The following is a 22,681-nucleotide window of genomic DNA, read 5'->3' as shown; positions in this document are numbered from 1 at the left end:
AAAAGAAGCAACACAGGCTTACCAAAGGTAGCTCATACTACAATCCCTTATGAATATATTTTTAGACAGAGAAAACACAGTAGAACCCATGCATCTAACATGGAAATACACTAAATTGAATATAGTAGAAAATAAACTAGTTGAAGGAAAATTATCATGTAAAGGAAGACAGATTGTCTGAGAAGGTAAGAGCAATTTGGGGACGGGATCGTATTTAGAGAGGCATAAGAATTAAGAGCCTACCCAAAACTTGTGGTGACTCAAAATCGGAAGATATTATCAACACAGAAGAGGACTGGAATACCATTACCTAAGAAACGTGCTTGCCTCAAGGACTGAGATAATGAAAATGGGATAAAAATTAGGAGTAGAAAGTATCAGATAATGCTGAATGGCAGAAGAGACAGAGAGGTGGTAGGTTCCCCATCCCTGGAAACATTCAAGGTCAGGTTGGACAGGGCTCTGAGCAACCTGATCCAGTTGAAGATGTCCCTACTCATTGCAGGGGGGTTGGACTACATGACCTTTTAAAGGTTCCTTCCAACCCAGACCTTTCTAGGAATATCTGCTTCAAGCTGAGGACTTACCATGAGAAATTACAAAGACAGACAGCTGGTGACTACACCCATATTCTATGGACAGGAGAAAGACAGACACAAATCTGTGATGAACTGAGAAAGTAATTGCCAGTAGAAATACAAAGGTATTCATGTCTTTGTACAAAGTCTTGATGGAACTTCATATGGAACATTGTACACAATCCTGAACACGCGCAGCCAAGTAAAATCAACAGAGGTTAGAGCGGGTGCAGAGAAGGACCCTAGGCTGACCAGAAAAATGGGAAGACCAGCATGTCTAGGAGGCTTGCCTTGGTAAGCTTAGAATAAAAATACAGGGAAGATGAAGAAATTATTTCAGCTCAAGTAACAACAGCACTTTATTTATGCAGAAGCAAATGGCTATAAAACTGCCGATGGATAAACTTAAGCTGAAAAAGTAAAGGTTTCCAACCATTGGAGCTTTGAGATTTTGAAATGACCTGCTCTACCAGGCACACTACAGAGCATCTGTTCATAAATTTTTGACACTGCTGTCTGGCAGCAAGGGACAGGGCTCAATGAGCCCCTTTCTTTCCTGCTTTCTAGGAAAACTTTTTCCATCTAATGGTTATTCAACATATGTTTTTATAACATCAGAAATGCATTGTGGACACTCCTGAATTCGTAACGGGGGACCAGCCAACTTCTGAAACATTTAGTTGTGATGATGTTATTTCACTGGTACTCTTGTGAAGAGCTTATGAGACCAAGGAAAGAAACAGCTGTATCTCACTGGACCGACTCCCGGCCTCAGAGCTTGTCTCTCCTGGTCGCACAGGGAACGCCCCGGCAGCGCTATAGCAGCAACGACGGCTTCCAAAGCCTGCTGTTGCCATCAGTATGAACAGGACGTTTCAGCCACCAGAGCTAGAGTCTCCAGTGCATTTTACAAGCCCTACTTTTACAGAAATACTTCCAGGGAATATAATTCCATGTTTGTTTGGGAGAAAAAAATGGCACTGATTTTATTTTAGGTAAGTGACAGAAACACCAAAAGGCAATTTTAAAGCACCGTTTTCTAAATGTTTGGCTGTTTCTGTTCAAGTCAGAAAAAAAGAAAAAAAATATATCACACAGACTAAAGCAGTGAGTTGAATCCAGAGGTGGACGAGGTTTACAAGCCACGAGTATTAGGGTATTCAGTAGCCTGTCAAAGCTAACATAACATCCCTTCATACTCAGGGCATGCCTTCCCTCAGAGGCCTCCAACTCTGCAAACATTTAACCAAGATGGAAAACACACTTCAAAAAAAACCTATATAGCTGCTGTTACTCTGCCCCCTCTGCAAAGGGAGAAGCTGAAGCACAGAAGATTAGAAGACTTACCCAAGGCCACATAAAAAAAAAAATCAGTGGCTATGTCAGGAATGAAACGTAGATCATTTGACACCAAAGTTTATGCTTTATCAGTCTTCAAAATATCTCCTCTGCCAGTTTATCTGCTCATAAAGGGAATGCAGTAAAAAAAAATCAGAGCAACTCAAGCTCTTTAATACAACTATGAAGTACAGTTAGAGATCTAGCTCTGTTTATAGGCACCCTCCCCAATTTCTTTGCTCTTAATCATATACTTTTGAGAAAGATTATAGCACAGCTGAGCTTATAAGTACAATGAAGGCAAAATGCAGACGACAACATCACTCTACTCACCGGCCCATCCCACTATGAAGTGACTCAGTTAAGCAGCTCAGTAACAAATGCTTCCTCCTGCCCACGAAGGCAAGAATGGGAGAGAGCACGTGAGCCCATCCACGCACTCTTTGCAGACGTTCCTCCGGACAAGCCATTCGGTCTTCCAAAATGAATGAGCGCAAAAATTTCCTTCCCTTTAAGTAGCAGGCATCTGTCTTGTCTTAGACTTACTGATCAGACTCAAAACATTTCAATAATTCATACTGGGTGAGAGCTTCTTGAATGGGAAAAAGACCTTCCTTTTCCATTCACCCCAGTGTGCCTAAGACCCATATATTTGAGGCCTGCATTAGCACACTTTCTTCATAATTTTGCCTAATTCAGTCTCTACATAACAGAAGAGACGCTTTATTCCCTCGTCATTTCTCCCCCCTGCCACATTTGGGAAAGTTGTTGCAATTAAGAGAGTCATGTACTCAAACCAGGGGATGGAAGTCCCCATGTGTGATGATCACCTGGAGAAGTCCAATCCACCCTCCCCCATGCAGTCCCCTCACAAGAGCCACATTTCATTCGATACGCAGAAGGAATCAGGGCTACAAAACAAGTAACTTCTCTGCAAATCCTCAACGAGTTGCAAATTTTGGAAGGTACATTGCAAATGAGACAAAAGATTAACAGAAGAGAGGACGGTTTTATGGTTAGTGTGAATGAATGCCATCTCTGCTTGGCAACAAAATTATTCCAAAAACTCAAGAATTTACTCATCATAAGCCTTGCTGTTGGCTACTTGTTGCATTACCTGGAATGAAGGTGGATATTGGCTGAAACTTCACCTGAACACACAAAACATTGCAGTAACGCCTACCATCACCACAGACATCTTTTTTTAGCAGATGGCAAGCATCTTGAAGATCAGACATGGAAAATAAGTAGGCAGCTCTGCCCTTAATCTGATCACCTCTACAGAATGAGAATAATAATATCACATAGTCGTTCAATACTGTTATGGAACTGAAGGCATTCATGGTGATGCTCCACTTAAGTGCTGAGGTGTAGCTCTATGGAAGCACTCAAAGAAATTAATAATTCTATTTTTAATTGAGTGCTTGAATGCCCATTCAATAAAACCCAAAAAGCCTATATAGTCTTTCAGCAAACATGGGGGATAAAATGAAACACTGAATAGCTAGCCATCTGGTCACTGAGGCCACAGTTTGATAAACGCTTTGTTCCGTGACAGTGCCACGCTGCTCCACATCTATTCACACCCCTACAGCCTCCGCTGGGGTGGTACAGCTGTTTGCAGGACCACGAGGTGGGCCAGGTCTGGGAACCCACCCAGGTTAACAAAAAATAGCCTGTGGGGAAAAAAAGGTCACACTGGTTCCCAGTCCAGTTCTCCCCACAGTCTTACAAAGAGCTGTACCAGCCCAAGAAGGGAAGAAGGGGATGAAAGGAGGGTAGAGACAGGGCTGCTGGAGCAGATGCGACAGCTCAGGTGTTCACCAAACCCAGAATGAGGCAGTGATGATGGGTAAGGGGGTGTAAATGTGTGATGATACAAACTCAATGAAAGTATCCTGAGTAGGGTACAGAGACCAGACTACATTGGCACAGATAAATGCCAGACTTCAAGTTAGGATCCTTCTGAGTGTTTGACTTTGCTGCCTAGTGTCCTTTTATTGCAGCAAGTCCTGTGCTACCACATCTATTATTATCATAAAATATTTATTACAAACCAGCATTGGCACGCTGCAATGCCAGGTAACATTCAGGTTCTAAAGCCATGCAGAAGCAGCATCTTGTGGCACCATACTCACACCCTCATCAATCATCTCTGTATCACAGGATTACACAGGCTCTCCCACTCATGCTAATAAACTAGCTAGAAGTAGTAGGTTATTACTTTATGTTGAGTAAAACCAGAAAGAGAAGAAACCAGCGTTTTTACAGCCACCAAATTTACAGGATTGATGACTCAAGAATATTTGGGATCCCTATTTCCATTTGTCACCATGGAGGTCTTTCAAACCTAAAAAATTAAGAATTCAATTCCATTCCTAACTGTAGTCCATAGTGAAACTTGCACAAGCTGAGTTATGCAGAAAGAGGTCTCAACTAATGTCTCTGAAGCACACACAATTCTAACAGAACAGCCCTTAACAGCTTTTCATTTACTTAAGTAAAAGGGAAACCAAGTTAAATTTCCATTTCTAGTAGTAATAATAACTGTAGAAATAATGCAAACTGGTAATATAATTTAAATAATATAGGCAGCAGCCAGGCGAGAACAGGACTTCCTCTAAGCCCATTAGCGAGGAACATGAATACTATTTTTGCTTTTTGCTCAATATTACTGGAAGTTACCTCGCTACACAGTATTCACTTGACCATGTCATTAGCAAGCCTGCTGTGTTACTTCCAATAGCTTCATAACACATTAAAATAATATGCTATAGCAGTAATTTCACTTTACTACTAATATTAGTCCAAGAGTCTTTGCTCAGAAAAAAAACTTCCCTTTAGCTCAATGAAAGTTCTGCCTGATAACGACTACACAAATAGCCCATTCCACAGAATTAGCATTTCAGGTTGGTGAGACCTCTTGACTGTAAATAACGAGATGGTTAATTTACATATGCCATTTCTTGTGACAATTCACACGCGTGCTCATCTTCCCTTCATCTCTAACCGTTTCCCGATGTCTTATGCAAGTGGCCATGCTCTCATTCCTCTGCATCTCAAGAGCCAGTCTGCAGCTGCAGGCAGTCAGCGGAGAGGAGCAAGAGAAATGATATATTGCAGATATTTTATTTTTGGAAACCGCACTGTAAATAAAGCCATTTCCAGAGATATTCCACGGACATGGAGCGCTTGGTCGCGGAGCCAGCGCCTTATGTAACAGGAGGAGTATTGTTTAGGGTTGCCTGCTTTGAAAAGCCACTCCTGGTAACACCGTTTACAAAGCTATAAAAAGCTAACAGCGTAACTATCGAGAACAAGCAGGCAAGCAGCTTATTACGAAAAGGCTGGTGCTAACTGGAAAAAGAAAAGTTTTATTAAATCACTTAACTTTCTGTCACTCGGAGGACATCGTCTCGGCTGACACTTACTGCGTGTGGAAAGGTGGGGGCTCCTAGGCAGCCCTGCGCAGCCCCATGGCCAGGTGCTGAAGACAGCTCTGCCACCTCCCCGCAGCCCACGCCGCTAGCAGCCACCTTCAGTTATCTTCCATTTAATTCAGCTTTTTCCACCCCCGCCGATTATCGACACGTGGCAGAGACAAGGGATCCCGCGAGTCGGCCTCCTGCTCGTCTTCTGCCGAGCGACCGTCAGCCTCTGGAAGAGCGTTAGCAGAAAGGATCACTTGAACATGCACAGGCGCTCACAAGCAGCTGTAAATTTCCACTCCCCGCTGCCTGCGGCCGGACTCCCGGCCTCGCTCCGGCTCCTCGCAGTTCCTGCTCCGACTAGCTCCGTGGCTGGGTGTGCATTTTTCCCCACTGCCCTCCCTGCTTCCCACTCCCTCACTCGTCTTGCTCGCAGGCTCACACACCTCCCAGTCTCCACGTCAGAGGAACGCGTGGAAAAGCAGAGGAAGAAGCGATCGCTCCGCCGAGAGATTTCTCCAGGGTTAAGGGAGGAGATGCAATGATTTTGCATCACTTCTGTAAGTTTCCATTCCCCTCCGAAGTCTGTCAGTGTAGGGGAGGCATCGCTGACGGGTCCTCGCACCATCACGTGGCAGAGGCTGCTGGAATTAAATTATTCACCTTGCCGTCCTGCTGAGAATGCAAATAAGGGAGCCCAACAGCGGGTTGTTGTTACAAGATAATAACAAAATCAACATCCTCACGCACCACATCTTTCAGCGGAGTCCTGCCCAGAGAAGCCAAAGTTAAGCTGCTTCCTGCCTGACTATATGTAACATAAAGATCCAAATACTTTTCCACAATAATACTGGAGGGGCAGAAAAAAAAAAAAAAAAACTGCGATATACTCTAAGCAAAATTTAAATCCCACTGAAGAAAAACATTAGCCTAAAGTATTTTTTCAAAGGCTAATGTGATGGGGAAAAAAACCATACAATTAAAGTATTCTGAAACAAGTACTACCAGCTATTATCAAGCACACAAATACAGCAAAATGCAATTAAAGGAATTGTTAATGCTTCACTTTTCTCTCTCAGCAGCTATTGCTCAGCAAGCGCCACACATTCCCAAAGGGAATGGCAAGTGCCTTCCCCCCCTCCAGCTGTCTAACAGGCGTTGAGAGCAGGGAAAGGAGGATGCTTTACCAGCCACCGCGGGCACAGCAGGATGGGATTTAAATCTCGGCTGAGCCCCAGCAGGGATGAGAGCCCAGCATGTATTTCTGCTGGACTCACCAGCTCAGGGGGAGATTTCACCTCCCGTCCCCTCTTCCTCAGGGCAAAGCTCAGCCAAAGTCCTACATTATTAAAAATAATTCTGTATGCTACATTTGCTTGGGAGCTAATCTCAGCCCCCGCCGCATACCAGCACTACAGTTGCATCAGATCTTGATTTAGGGCTCACCTGCAGTAGCTGTTCACAGCCATACATTACAGGCAACCAAAAAAATATGAGAAACCTCATTTCTGAGGAATACAGATGAAACAGCCACCTTTTAAAGGGCTAACATCCTTTGCTAGCGATCCCAGCTCCTAACGGAGGCAAACGGGAGTATCCCAAATCCTCACTTTGAAGAGCCAAGAATCAGCAACTTGCTCATCCCTCCCGGGCCCGGAGAGGCAGAAGTTGTCCCTGCTCCCTTAACCTCGCTGCATTTGCTCCTGCGTTTGCACAGGAGGTGCCAAGCCGACCTCATATCAACAGATTTGTGCTCTCGACTTATCTGTAAAGCGTGCCACCATTTGTGCTTACGCTTTACCTAACAGATCATCGAGATACCTCAGCCCCATGTTTTTGGGCTGCCCTGAACAGTACTGGGAACAGGCACCAGTGCTGCTCCCGCTGCACCCAAAAGTACTGCAACAAGTGACACCAAGTAGCAATTTCTGCTCCAAACCCATAGCGAAATATTCCTCCAGCACAGAATTAAAAGCTTCACGTTCGATACCGCCAGCCAGGTTTCCTCTCCAGGCCACCTCCAGAGAAAGCTCAGTGAGGGACACTGTGGATGCCAAGCTTGGAGCCGGACGAACCGCCTTCCGAAGTGGCATCTTTCTCCACGAAGCTTAGCGGGCACGTGGACAACCAGCGCAGGCTGACGTCTCACAACATGAAGGACCTGGGGGGAAGAACTGGTGCCGGGCATCATTTCATGGGCGCCTTGCTCTGCCCCAGCTCTGCGGGGAGAGGGAAGGGGCACTGCGGCACCTTACACCCACTCTGGCGTTGGCCCTTTCTTTTTTATCGGATACTGCAGCCATTGGGTAAACATCACAGCGAAAGTCAAACGATAAAAACTCTGCCCTTGGGCTACTACTGAAGGTACCGGCTTTTCCTAAGGCAACACAAAATTCTAAGTACGCTATGTCATTGATTTCCACTGTGTGTTTTTAAGAGAATACTTTTTTTCCCCCTCTAACTCTCCCGAGGGAAATTATATTCTTTCCATAGAGCATCCACTGCAGCTTCAACAGGTAAAAAGACACCCCTCTGTTGCCCCATGGAGTTCAACGTTGGTGGGTGCTGCCCTGCAGTTGAATAATCACAAAAAAGACTGAATAATCACAAAAAAGCTGTTTTAGCTGCACACTACGGGGCCCCACTGGATAATCTGTGTATCACTGAGTTCCCAAGTATTCACAGACCATTCTGGGTAAGGAGCCCTTTGGAAGCATATGAAATTTATCTAGAAAATTGCTATCCTCTGTTTCGGACTAAATATGCCTGTTTTCCTGGTTCTGATGAATAAATGGAATATGCACTCAATTTACAGTTCGACTCTGCCCATCTTCTACCTGAGGAAACACTTCTGGGCTTTAATAGGAGCCCTCTACACACCAGGAGAGCAAGAAGCATGCCTGCCGCCATCCCTGCATTGCAGCGGGAGAAACAGTGCAAAGCAGAGTAGCTAAAGGGGCAGGGAGAAAAAAATCTCTCTGCTATTCCAATACTGTGTTTCATCTTCAGTGCAATTAATTCTCAGATGACAGGAAAAGGCCCTGAACCATCCATCCAACAGGAATTATGCCATAATTACTTAGTACTTTTACCTGTTTGTTTTTTTGTTGATGAGAGGTTATTAAATATTTCAAAAGAAATGTTTTCTTCAATTCTTAATTTGTAGCCATCTCAAATCTGGAATGATGTAATTATAAATAGCCAACAATTCTTTATAGTCTCAAAGTACACTGAAAAAAAATCTCTGTGCACTGCTAAAGGACTCCAGCCTCCACATATTTAAATTCCATTATATTTTTTCCTTTAAAGTGAGCAGAGACCTCAGGCTAAAGCATGGTTGGAGTACTTTTGAGAAATGTTTGTCCTTGCTTTTGTAACTTAAAATCATTCAATCTAATAAAGACCAAAGGAAGAAAACCCCAGTGCATTATTCCTGCCCTTTCCTTTTATTTTCTAAAGTGGAAAAGAGAAATTAGGGAACTTTAACAATGAGCGTGGTAGCAATAAATTACAGCAGCAGATGATAAACACACTGTACATATATATATTAATTCTGCTCATTTCATCACCCACTTCCAGTCTGTCTGCCTCCTCCGAGATGAATTCTAGCATTGCAAAGCCCTAAGCAGCCTCAGATTAATAATAATAATAATAATAATAATAATAATAATAATAATAATAATAATAATAATACATCCTTCCTTCCTCCCCCCAAAATTGCTCAATGCCAAGGCCCCAGGCCATCAAAATTCAGTTCTCCACAGCGACAGGTTTAGTTGTGTAGTAGTGGATATCAAGAGGAGAAACTTCAGAATACTAAAAAGATTCCCCCTCCCTCCAAAACCTGAAAACTAAAGAATCCACACACACAGACAGGATTTCACCCTACTTTTACAGATCTCAAGATACTAACATTACGGCAGTTTATCAGGGTGGAGGGGAACTAAAACCCAATTACTTATATTATCTACATCATAAAGCTGTTACACTTTAACTCAAGGCATTTAGCTTTATGACAAAGCAATATAAAAAGTGTGCCCAACACCACTTCTAAATCCTTATAAAATAAGAGGAGAGACTTTACAGTAATGTCATGCTTGTGTGTTATTCTACAAGCTCACAGATACTCATTTTCCTAGGTTCCCTGCAAGAGCAATGTGGCCACCCCAAATCAATGCCATTAAAACTCTTCTTAATCTAACTGATCCCCAATACAAACATCCCCTCTTACTTTCTCTCCATATAATCTCAGAGGGAGACAAACTCAGAACTGAGCCTATACATGGATCCTCCTTAAAAAGCCACCAGCACTGAAAGGCAAATTAACCTTTGGCTGCTCATCCACATATGAAACAAGGCAAAAAAAAAGGAGTACGGTCTACAGAGGGGCAGGCGGTTTTCCCTACAGCCATTTAAAAAGCTCCTGGCCTCTCTCAGGACTAGGAAATTGAAAATTCTTTAGTGAAGTGTGAGGGAACAGAGAGCAGCCAGAGGCAGCGGCCAACCTGTAGCTGCATTTTAGCTGAAGTTAGCGGGAGGATTTAAATGGATGCTTTGTATAAGCTACTCCTAAAAATGCAAACATGTCTTCAATGGTTTTCCCCTCTTCTTCCTCCTGGCTCCCTCTAGTGCTTTTAAGCACATACTGCCTTTTTCTTCCTGTTTTATTTAATGCAAATATAAACAATTGCTAAGATGATTTTTTTTCTTAAGACCTGCATTAACTCTTACGAACTGTTCAGGAGTTTTTACTGAACATATTATTCACATGTATGTCACTCCAGCAATCACATGCTGACAGCAGCCTTTCTACCAGAAACCTTTATGTATTAAATACTTTACGTATGGGCCAGCATATTTAAAATTTTATTCATTTCAAAGGCATCCATCAGCTCCATCCTTAGAGAAAGTCAGCTAAAATGAACCCCTTTCCCTGCACGTTCCCACCCCAAATGGGAATTACATGTAAACACGAGGTTACTACAGCCCAACCGCTGAAAAATAAAACAGATTAAAATTTAATGCCTGCTCTAAAGGGTCACATATAAAATGTTAATCACAACCTTTATCTACTGTGTCCCAACATAAAGCACAATTAAGAACCATACCTGCACTCCCACTTTTATGAGTGGAGGAACAGTGAACTCATGACAACATCATGCTTTTTACCTGCGGAGGTATGCAAACAGAAAGTAGTCCTCCAAATCAGTAACTCCTTGAAGAGCTGAGCAGGTGTTTTTAATATAATTAAAGCCTTCACCTCTCCAAACTGCTTCTACCCCAGCTCTGTATAGTTAACCACTTCAGGGGCCATGTTTTTTTAAGGTCCATTCACAGCATGAAAAATGTGGAAAGGAAAGCTCATTTCAGAAGGAACAACCAAAAAAGCTTTGCTAAAGATCTAAAATTTAACCTCTCATCACACGTGTATCATGAGAGGCTGAATCTTAAAGTTTGTATCGCAGCACAGTAAAAAAAAAAAAAAAAAAGTTATTTACGGTAGCAACAAACAAAAGTTATACACAGCCAAATAAGCCCTCACTGTCTAGTATGCTGGAAGATAGTCTTTGCATCACTAATAGCACTTTTCTTCATTAGATTGCAAAATTCTTTCATGTGTATAAGGGCATTTATCTGCCATCTCCCATTTCTGAAATATCCAAACAATATTAACACTGTTTAGTCTTCTTGCAAATATTGAATTTAGTTGCTGGTTTCCACATAAGTTCGGCAAGCAGTTTTCCTAATGTTAGGCATGAGTTAGTAAGACAGCATGGGGTACTGCAAGTTAAGACATCCCCTTCCAACATGCTCACGCGTGCAAAAAAAACCATCTATGATGTTCCCTACAACTTCCCTGGTGGTGAAAGACAACAGAGCATCCCTAACCAGAACTCTAAACTTCCTAATAGTGCTTGAAGCTGAAAGCTGTGTTAGTGCATATTCATCTCACTAATGGTGATGTGCAATAAAAATACTAGGCAGAACAACTGGCTTTTGATGACAATAATTCTTTATACATAACGTGTAGCTCTGGTTTTGAGAAAGGAGAAGGCAGTTTGGGAAAATAAAAAACCAATGGACTATGACTTTTTCTCTACTAACCACTCGTATAGAAGTCTAAGGCATTTTTCATCAGATGTTCTCAAGATGACTTGCAAACAAACAAAATTAAGCTTAATTTGAAATGCAAGTTAAACACTCTTGTGAGGCACACACCACAACACCCACTTTAGTATGAGGCAATTGAGGTGGCACCAAGCAAACACCCAAAGATGTGCACTCTAAAATGTATCATTAAAGAATGTCAGTAGGTAGGAACCGTCATTCCGAATCAGACAAAGCTCCATCAAATCCCATCTCCAAGCGTAGCTGACGCCAAATGCAAAGTATAAAAGAACTATATATCAGAAGAAGGACCACTCTACTCTTCCAGCTTCTGGCAACTAGCACCTTAGAGGTTTGCTGAAGCGTCATCCAAAATCACCATGCTAAACAGCTACAAATGGCTCCACACTTGTTCACTTGAAAGATGCTAAAAGAGAAATTATTCCTTTTCTTAGGAGACTTTGAAATCATATCTGCAGTACTTAGATACAACAGATAGATTGCTTCGGATGGCTTCTGATTCTCAAGACTGAGCAGTCAAGAGAGCTCGGAGACTGCTACTGTCTCTAGATGAGAGTTCAAACAAGAAATCAACACCGTCAACGATTTACTGCATCCCAGTTAGTTACTTTTTCAGGGCAGCAAAGGCCAGGATTTACCCACAGAACCATTGTACTTCTCAAGTGATTGCTGCAGACAAGAGAACAACTGCTACCAGAAAGTCCCATACGGAGGTAGGTTGCTGTACAGATGAAGAAATGAGTTCAGACCAAGGAAACCAAGAGTCAGCTCCTATTTCTGTCACACATTTCTACAGGATCTTGGGAAAGCCACTTAGTCTCCCCATGGGAAAAACAAATGCATTCAAGAACATAAGGTGCTTGACACTATAGTGATGGAACCCAAACAAACCTACTAGGCAGTACGCAGCTTGCTGTGTCCTTTTCTTGCAGATCGGGATAACAGTCTTGCAGTTTGTGTGATGTACGTCCCCAGGAACCATACCCATAGACAGAACAAACTTCTGAGTCTCTTCTCACACAAGTTAAGAATCCTGCTAAAGCAGAAGGGTTGAACAAAAAATAGAATAGTATTAGGCTAAAAGAGTCTAAACTGCTGCTTTTAGATGAAGAATTACAGGCTTTTCCAGTGCCAAATAATGAAACCTAAGCATTATTAGAATTCATGAAAAACGGCTGTTATTTTTAAGCAAGTGTTGCTCTAAACCGACTTGCCCAAAGTCACCCAAGAAAATCGCCGGCAGTCAACACTGTTCCCCTGGAGAAAGAGAACCCAGATCTTCTCACATTTTTGCTCTTTACCAGTTTTTGTCCTGCAACAATGTTAGTTTAAAATATTAGATCAGGATAGGGAATGTTGAGAATTCATCGAGCTCAAGTTGCAAGTGGAGATGTTTTCTTCACAAGTAGGCCAAAGTTCTTCTCCCTGACAAACAATTAAGTATATTCATCACTTGTCAGATTGCAAACATCTTTGCCTTTATATGGCAGATACATGGTCCATCATGCAACACTGGATGCTTGTGCTGTCTGTCCCATGGTAAGGATCACAACATGACTATAATAGGATCACCCTTCCTGTTACGTGATGAATGGTCCCCGTTGTCACGAATCCCCTATCACAGATTTTAGTCATATTCCTTCTGGTCCCAAGATGGAGACTCCAGTGCTTCTCTAAGGAGGTATGTAGTCCATCCTGGCCAAAAGTTGACTATACTGAGTCAATTAACTTGTCTGGTATTCTATGAAGTCAAATACTGTTACTCCCCACTGGGGAAAACCTAACCATGCACTTTTCCACCTTACTAAAAAGCCATCTGCTGTTCTCGCCATCTATGTTGCCCAATGACTGACACTACCAATTAATTATTATATCAGACACGCACAACCACAAAGTGTCCAATTAAGGGCTGAGTTCCTTTTGTTTTAATTAATAAACCAGGGTCATTCCTTGAATTCCTCAAATGGCAGCAGGCACGGCTGCAGGCTGGCATTTTTTAGCGCAGGAAGCCTGTCCTGAACAAGGACCAACGCCCAGCAGTGTGCTCGTCTTCAGGACGATCTCTGTTTTGGAGGGAGCGCAGCTGAGGCACCTGGGTGTGCTTTGATTCAACTCTGCTCCTGGGGAGCCTCAACAGTGAAGATTCCTGACAGGCTCTGGATACCTGGAAGAAAATAACTCCCTACATGACATAAGTGACAAGCTCGAGATATATAGGTTACATCAGGTCAAATATACTGACAGAAATCTTCTTGGTAAACATCACTCCTTTACACATCTCTCAATGAAATCTGACAGCTCCTTTATTACACAGCACACAGATCTATACTTACAAGCATTGTCACACCCTCTGGAAATAGCTTAAGAAGTGACAGTTTTCTCATGCTAATGGTCATTTACATATCTGCTCTCTTCCTACAGCAGCAACTGATAATTTTTCTTCTCTGCGTGTGTATTTGCAGTGTGCATTCACAAAACAACTTTATTTGCCATCAAAATCTACACTTCTGAAGGGTAAAAGACTGCTCCTGTCCAATACAAAAAAAGAAAAAAAGTCATGATTAGCACAGAAAGTAAGGTGCACCCCCTCACAAATGAAAAAGCAGTCTCAAGCTGTATCAGCCCAGACATGAGAAGTTATCCAGTATCTTTGCAAAAAAAATGTTTGTATCATAGTCAGAAGCTATCTGAGTCTGAACACCAGCAGAACACATTTTCTAGTATCAAATATGCATTCAAGACCTTAATTCTCTCTCTCATGACATACCTCAATGTCACGTCCAAGCCTAACATCACAAGGAGACAAAATTTCATATCTACTAAATCGAGCAGAGATTCCCAAACCCAAGGAGTCCGAGCTGTAGGCCTGATAGCAGAATTGAGAGAGAAAACTCACGAAAACATTTCTTTCAAAACAGCAGTGCTCATAAGGATGTAAAATTATGTCTGGCATTATTGCCGACTTTGGAGTTTCCACTCAAGTACCAGGGAAAATAAATGGCTTGTTTTCTGAGAGCAGGCAGAAGCCTGTGAGAAGGTCACCTAGGAAGAATCATACCAGTTTAACTTTCCATGACCACAGCAAGCCAGTCTCTACTAGCTGTCATCACAGGATGAAATTACTTTCACAAGCATAAGAACTTCCACTGAAAGATTTCAGCACACAAAGACCTGTATCCAAACAAACAGTCGCGTGTTAGCCAAGTAACTAAAGACATAAACCTAAGCTATTTAATACCTTGTCATTTAACCCAGCAACCACACTACCTATTTTTACATTTTTCTATTTAAAAAGAATATAGATGACACGGTCAGGAAGTTTAAAATTAACACATAATGAGGAACTGTGACAATTTACACAGAACTTAAATTGCAGAGAGGTCCACTGCTTCCTACAGGCTTACGAAATAAGATCTTATTTGGAAAAAAAGTTTGAAACAGAATTTTTTTCTCTTCTCAAAACAAGAAATGAATGTTGTTACAACCAACGAAGGAATTTAAAAATTGCAAATATCTACTCTGGTTCTCACAAGCATGAATTATTGTCTGACATAGCTCAACAGCTTCTTGAATAAGAGCAGTTTTTTAAAAGATCTTGGATCTTGACATTAATTTCAAGTGTTGGAGAATCTATGAAGTCCATCAATAAGCTAGTGCAATAGTTAACTAGTTATCGTTTACAAGATTTTTTCATTTTATGCAAGTTCATATTCTTTTTTACTTACTGCTTCTTGCTGCTGTGACTCCTGTATTTGCAAATGTATGCTCTTTGAAGGCTCTCCATTTTGTTCATGGATAGCTACATGATCAAATAATTTCAACAAACTCAGAATTTACTTCTTCATCACTATCTACAGTAAGTGTATAGATACGTTTTTCCAACACCTGCAACCAGTACTGACTTCAATTTGAAAATATGTCTTGATGTGAATCCATCAAACTTGATTATATTCCAGAAGGGAGGTCAATAATATTGGGAAGGAAATCTCCCATTCTGCGTTCAGTGTATTCAACTACTATCAGCTCTTGGCTGCCACTTATCCACAGGGAGTGTCTTGTCCACTGACTTGCCTGTGACCCTGGATCCCTTGCAGTGCTGTTCTTTAGGATAGCGATCCTCATCCTTAAGGTGCATCCAGCCTTCTTTCATGGTGATCCGCTTCCCAAAGGTTTGAGTCCAGCTTTCAAACGAGTCAGTTAATGTGCTCTTTAATTCAATCCAATACATAAGGCCATGCCATCATTTGTCATTTTTCTACTCTACATGGCCTAGATAAAACTGTCAGGAAGGATTTTGCATTTTCTTCCAACTATGTGTTCATTTGGGGTTCTTGGTTTTTGGTTGTTTTGGGGTTTTTTTGTTGTTTTTTTTTTTTTTTTTTACAAACAAACATCCAACAACTGAACATGAGAAAATTTTACCTTAATTCTATGATTCTTCATCGAGTGTAACATTTTCAGGAGTTAGTTTCTTAGACAGATGAGATCAAACCATTAATCTAACTGATATACTAGACATTTTATAATACCTGTTTTCTATTAATCATATTGAATAGCACTTGCTACATGTCAATCCTTAAGATTTTGGACAGTTTTACATTAGCCATTTAAAAAAATATTCCTCAGTCTCCATAAATTTGTAACACAAATTTTCGGAAGTGTTCTTTCACTCTTTATTTATTGCTGTAATGTGATAGATTTGTTTACCGTTATATGATTATTCGTAATATTCAGCTTTGTTCTCACTACAGATGTACATAACAGTTCTGTCTTTTCAGCATTGTTGTTGACAGCTTTAGTGCAGCCATCAGACATATGCCACTGTTCTTTTTGTTCCTGGTATTTTTAGAACCCCTCATTAGCCCCAGATCCTAAAGAAAATCTGAAGAGTTTTCTTTAATAGTCTTTTTAAAAAATGACTTATACTTATTCCTGTATATTGGCTGCTGCCCTTAAACCACTTCTAAATGAAGATGGGACTCTTCCTTTGCTTAAACTATCTTTTAGTATTTGGCTCTGCACATTGTAGATAGCCACACTTCCCCCCCCCCCCCCCCCCCCCCAACTTTGAGAGAGACTCTTGTAAATGATGTTAGAAATACATTAGTGATGTAACAGCACATCACATCATGCAGAACTGAAGATTTGCTTCGTCCCCCATATTTTCCATCCTCAAAGACAGGAACATCACATGCTTTTCAAGCCATCTTCTCCCATGACCTTATGAACTGCGATAAGGAGATTCTCGGTTTACAGGGTAGAGAGAGTTCAGTGAGAGAGAGGAAAAACAACGGGCAGCATCTCTGTGCGTGTTTTCTTAGCGTTTAACTGCTGCCCAAGAAACCCAAATACCATGAAGATATCTCGGGAAATCCTCTGGCAACATCCTCCTTTCCCTGACAAAAGAGGGTGGAACACAGATGAAATGTAGAGCCATGTATCTCCTCACATTAATGTTGTTTTTTTTGAAAGGTTTGTTTTCCAAACAGCACATATCCTAAAGACTACCAAGACAATCTGACCTCAGAGTTCATTTAAACCTGCCTTCATTCAAACTGCCTTTGACCAAAAGCACTTTGTCTTTTACTTTCGTATTTTGCCCAAGGCTGTGCGCGATGCTTGCAACAGAGGAGTGCAGATGTTGCAGGCAGTTACAGACCTAAACACGGATTGTAATGTAAAAGACAAGACCTATTAATGGCCTGCAGATGAGGAGGAGCAGAACCAAAGGTCAACACAATTTCTATGTAGTAAGCTTGCGTTCAGAAGGTTCAGCCTTACTTAGCTTATTTGCTAAGATACGTTAAGCAATTTGTCAAAAAAAAACAACAACAAAACCCCCAACGAAAAATGAACAAAAAAAAGCAAACCTACACTTTTCCCAGAGACTGATTACATGCTATACATGATATTTACCTTAACAGACGACTACAACCACCCTGTACCCCTGCCCTCACCCTATAAATTTCAATTTGGTGCCTTATTTATAACAACAAATAAACTGTATATTGCAGACAGCTTCTCCTGTATCCAAAACCAACAGGTAGTGAGCAACCACCATGAACAGGTAGTATTTTGCTTATTTGCAGACATGAAAGACAGCTGCTTGACTGCCAATGAACTGCAGAAAGAGAGAGTATATAATTAAAAGTTACACCTGAGGAGGGAAAGTTGATACAGCCATGCCTCCCTCCTGACATGTGAAAAAAAGGCATAACAAAGAGCTGAATGTTATGTGTTGCTAGGATCACTACAGATGCTGGAAGTCAACTCTCCTTCCACATTATTTTAATCTCTCCGTATCCAGTAATCTCCAGTGCCCTTACTTAAAAAGCCCCACACAATTTCCTTCCAACACTTAAGAGCAAGTGAACTGCACTCTTTGCTGCGATAAATTTGTACGCATAAATTTGTACAAGTGCCTTTGCGCTAGATTGACATGACGTCTTTAACAAAAATAGTCATCACTCAACGATCCCCACATTTCAAAGTCCAGTTACGCAGCAGCGCTTTCTTCCATTTTAATTATTGTCTCTTGCAACAGGAAACACAAGGCACAAACATTGCTGAGATATCAGAAGGTTTTTTTAAACTCATGCGGTAAAATAATTTAAAGATATTGTTTCACAATTGATTAAGTTGCTCTAAGATTACTTTGCTGCTAAAAAGGGAGGTCGTGCCCTGCCTGCCATCACCTCCCTTGCACCAGTTCTAGGAATGGCATAACCGAAGAGGGAGACAGATCAGCGTGGCAGACACCCTGAAAATTTAACAGCTGGGAAAAACCAAACTCCTCTTACTTCCCTTAAAAATGCAGCTTTTGGAGAAGCGAGAGGAACTGTGGAGGGACTTACTAAATGCAACTTGTGTAAAATTTTTGGAACTGCCTTTATCAGTCATTTCTAAAATGGACAATCCAGGCTACAATACTAAAAGAACAAAAGGAAAGAAAAAAATCCATCCACCCATGAACACTTTTTTTGGAGGAGAAGGGATGCAATTTTAAAATATTTCTACAATATGTGGTGGCAAAAACAGTTTAAAAAAAAAAAAGAAAAAAAACCCTTGTCCGTTCTTCCTCATTCCTATACCCAGGCTGCAACCACACGTCTTGATCTGCTATTGCGAGGCTTCTAACACTTTGCTATGAGTTCGTTAACAAAAGCAATTCATCTTAAAAATGATCCTTCACTTAAAACTTATGCTACCAAACTACAACTCACTGAAATGCTTCATCACAGACTTGACAGAAACCATATCTGCACACTAAACTAAGCTAACCAGCAGTATTTGGTGGACATTTTTTTTTTGGCAGATACACATGAAATCTATTTGTCTAGCAGCACTCAATCTGCATGCAATCTAACTTGCGTATGTACCCACTTCTGTGAAAGAAGTGCCAAATTCACACATTAGAGTCACTTAAGGGACATTTCTTACGAAAAAGGGTTGCAAAGGTTTGGGCCCTTTACTTTGCTTATTCAGTGCTGCTGAAAGGATGTCTCACGCATTTTCAATATAGCTTCTTTGGCTCCAGTCATTCAAGAATTTTACAGAAAAAAATAATAACAAAGTTAAATTCAGTTGCCCCCAAAAGAAACCCATTCATCTCCACTGCCTGTAAAAAGCAGGAGGGATTTTTGGTCTAGCACAACTGAGAACACAGAGAGGTCCAGGCTTAGGACAGCTCTGCTGTGCCATGAAGATGGTCCACAATAACCCAGATACACTAAGCGTATCTGTATTAAGTAAACCCATACCAGCAGTTTGCTCATACTAAAGAAGCAGTTGTACAAACACTTCAAACTGGGATAAATGACACCAACAATAAAATTAGAAAGCAATCCATCTATCTCCAGATGCTCATTTTGCCCCTAGGCCACCCCCAATTCCCTGAGAGAAGTAGAAATACCAAGTGGCTGCACAGGAAATTAGATGGGGAAAGTTATTCAGATAAAATTAGCTGAGCCAAATAAGAAACTTCTTTTTTTAAAACCCCAACCAGTTCCCTGAGCAATGACACAAATGAACACGGGAGGGCTGAGAAGCACGGGGAGAAGAGAAGTCTTTCTTTGCCAGTGCCAATTTAAAAAGTTCAGAGGATTGTGGCTTCCCTGACCCTTCATAATGCTTATTAACAAAACCAAATGCAATAAAGATTAATAGGACAATACTGCTTCCCATCCTGGCTCCTCCTATTCTCCACACCGTACTGCCAGTTTCATAGAATCATAGAATGGTTTGGATTGGAAGGGACCTTTAAAGGTCATCTTGTCCAACCCCCCTGCAGTGAGCAGGGACATCTTCAACTGGATCGGGTTGCTCAGATCCCCGTCCAACCTGACCTTGAATGTTTCCAGGGATGGGGCATTCCAGGTTTCCACACCTCTACAAGGTCAGGCCAAACCAACTGCTGACGCAGCACAGTGAAGTGGATGAGGAAAAACGATCCACTAAAAAAACAGGGTTTTCTTCAGCTAAATTAGTTTTCCCACAGGAGGCTGTGACTAAGGGCTATTTAGTCCAGAATATTCTTTTTAAGAGCCCCATTGCTGAGCCTCTATACCATGACATGTATTTTCCCTGTTTTCTATGGATGTAGTCAAATCCCTTTTAGTATACTTCAAACCTTACAGGTTTCAGTTTTATTTGAAAGCGGTTCTTCTATCTACACACAATGATGACTTCAACTTTTTGCCATATGCATCCCTTTGATGGCTTTCATTAGGTCAGGTCCAACTCTGTGCCAGGCCCTCACTCCGTTGCCTTTGTACAGCTGCTCCCAAGAAGAGCGCTACCCGATCAGCCTTACATCAGCTGGCATCACGACAGCTTCCTCTACGCTTTGATTCAAAAAATAAAAGGCAAATCAAAAAGAAGTTGCGGAGCACGCCACAGAACATCTCTTAAGAGTGGGAACACTGCAAGTTCACTAAATCTTGAAGGTCGCTTCGAAATTTTTGTCTGCTACATCTTCATTTAATGAAAATACTTTCTGCGCATACTTTAATCTGCACGCAAAGCCACAAACAGAGCCCATCAAAAGGGTCAGAATACTTTACAACAACTAGCTTTACTTCAGAAAATACCAGTGAAAATTTATTTCAGATAAATATATAGTTACGTTCACGGGGAGAAATGAAGATTAAAAGGGTTTTAGGCATCCATTTATTTTGGGTTCCTTTCATCACACACATCTACCGCCTGGTTTCCAGAGATCTCAGGCCCTTTCAAGTGCAACTGTAATCACAGGCTTTCAGATCCTGTTAATTCATCCGAGTCACCCAAAATTAGAGGACACACTTTTAGGTCTTGATCAATGTATCGTGGTGGGGCTGTGGCACAGCAAGGACAACGCATGCTGGACCTAGTCCAGCACTATCTAACATTTAAACCGGTCTTTTCTTTCTGTGTTCATGCAACTGTCTGGCATCTACGTCGGCAATGAATACTGAGACTGCAAGACAGAAATACAGCTAAAAGTGAAAACATTTCTACTACATAAACAGTCTATAAAGATGCAATCCATTACATTACCAGTCTCCAAATGCAGACCTTGAAGAATATGCCAGCTAGTGGATGGTTAAGAATTTCAGCATATTGGGCCAGACTCCAAACCCCTCAAGCCAGTTGGTAATTAACAGACATCTAGGTCCTCCACATGAAAGAAGCCTATTGTTTAAACAGTGACACAAATTTTTCCTTTCCTTTTCATAGCTGGTCTCTGCCTGTGTTTTAAGATTCCCTTAGGACCATAACAGTCTATGATTTTAGAAGCTCCACTTCTCAAATAGACAATCTGTTTGACTTTTAGTTGCCAGGAATGCAACCATGCTTACATCACAGGTAGAAAAAAATCATTTTACAGGCTTCTCAGAGATCCCAAATCTCCCCTTTCCTTGATTTAATAGCTGTACAAATTAATATCCAAATAACCTAATTAAAACCTAACATATCTACAATAGCAACAGAATTACAAAACGTAATAATAAAACGTACTGACGGCCTGTAAATAGTCTATGATAAGTCCGATTAGTATGCAACACACCTACAGGGAATATTAGTCTTTGTCTTCATAAATAATGATGTGTTACAGCAAAAGTTCTAAGATAAACCAAAGGATGCCCCACTGAACACCTTTGTAAAGAAGATCTATGACCTGTATAAAATTGCCTGTTCTCTGATCTGTTACCTTACTCAAGGTAGATTAGATGTGTGGAAAACCAAGAGACTACATATAAACCATACTTAAACTAATCAATGTAATAAAAGAGAATATTATGTTAAAGTTGCATTTTGAAAGAATGAGGTGGGGACACTTATCTATAAGGCAGCAAGTTAAATCACCAAGAAAGGTAATAGGGAGGATGTGACAGAGGAGGAGCTGGTAAAAGCACTCCACTGATATGAAGATACTTTAAGAAGAAAAGAGTCAATAAAACAAAGAGCCAATCCCATCAGAAAAGGACAAAAAGCTAAATGAGAATTAGAAAACATTTTCTGAATGCCCACGGCTTCCCGAAAGTCTGCAGCTTTGACTGCTTTGCTATTTTCTGGAGTCTGGCCGATGTCTCTGTACCTCTCCCAAGCCTATCTGGCCATATGAGGAAACACCCAAATCCCCATCGCATTCAAGACGATAAAAACAACCCTGGAGAAGAGAACTGGATGAGATAGTTCCTTCTGGACCAGCTTCATCTCCTCCCACTCAAAGGAGCCAATTGCGGTCTGCCTGCCTATGCAATCGTTCATCTGAAGTCTCTAAATACGACCAGAGCTATGTAACACAAAAGCGTAATTCAGCAGCTCAGTGAACGGCACCATTCACCGGGACAGTCAGCCCTTTCATTGTCACCCCAACCAAGGTGCTTGCAAACGTGGAACGGGCTGTCCTCACCTCGAGGTACACTTAGTCAGTCCACGTCCAGGCTGCAGAAGCTGCTGGCATACGGCAACTTTATCATCACAAAACCCCAATCATTTCCTAACCATATCAGGCAAGCAGACATATACAATCCTGTTATCCAGCCGTAAATATGATTATTTAACGACACTCATTGTTTATGAGATTACTACACCATCGCCTTATTGCTGATTAATGCTTATCGCGTAGTTTCAAAGCATGCAGGCAAACACAGGAGGCCATTTAGGAGACACTTATTTCAAGGAGGAAAACTTCATGAGGAAATCTTTTAAAATAACTTCTAA

The 22,681-nt window shown here is 41.4% G+C and overlaps 1 protein-coding gene across 1 annotated transcript in view; it reads right to left on the bottom strand.

Annotated features, from left to right (window-relative positions):
- CAB39L (calcium binding protein 39 like) overlaps window positions 1-5,395 on the bottom strand; it is a gene marked incomplete at its 3' end in the record, with an annotated part of 46,821 nt that extends 41,426 nt beyond the window's left edge. The window contains exon 1 of the mRNA XM_082337235.1: window positions 5,348-5,395. The remainder of the gene's footprint in view (window positions 1-5,347) is intronic.
- Between the last annotated feature and the right edge of the window lie 17,286 nt (window positions 5,396-22,681).

Source organism: Platalea leucorodia (assembly GCF_965183815.1).
Source record: "Platalea leucorodia genome assembly, chromosome: 2".
In the NCBI taxonomy this organism is placed as follows: Eukaryota; Metazoa; Chordata; class Aves; order Pelecaniformes; family Threskiornithidae; genus Platalea; species Platalea leucorodia.
This window is presented reverse-complemented; position numbering and strand designations above follow the sequence as displayed.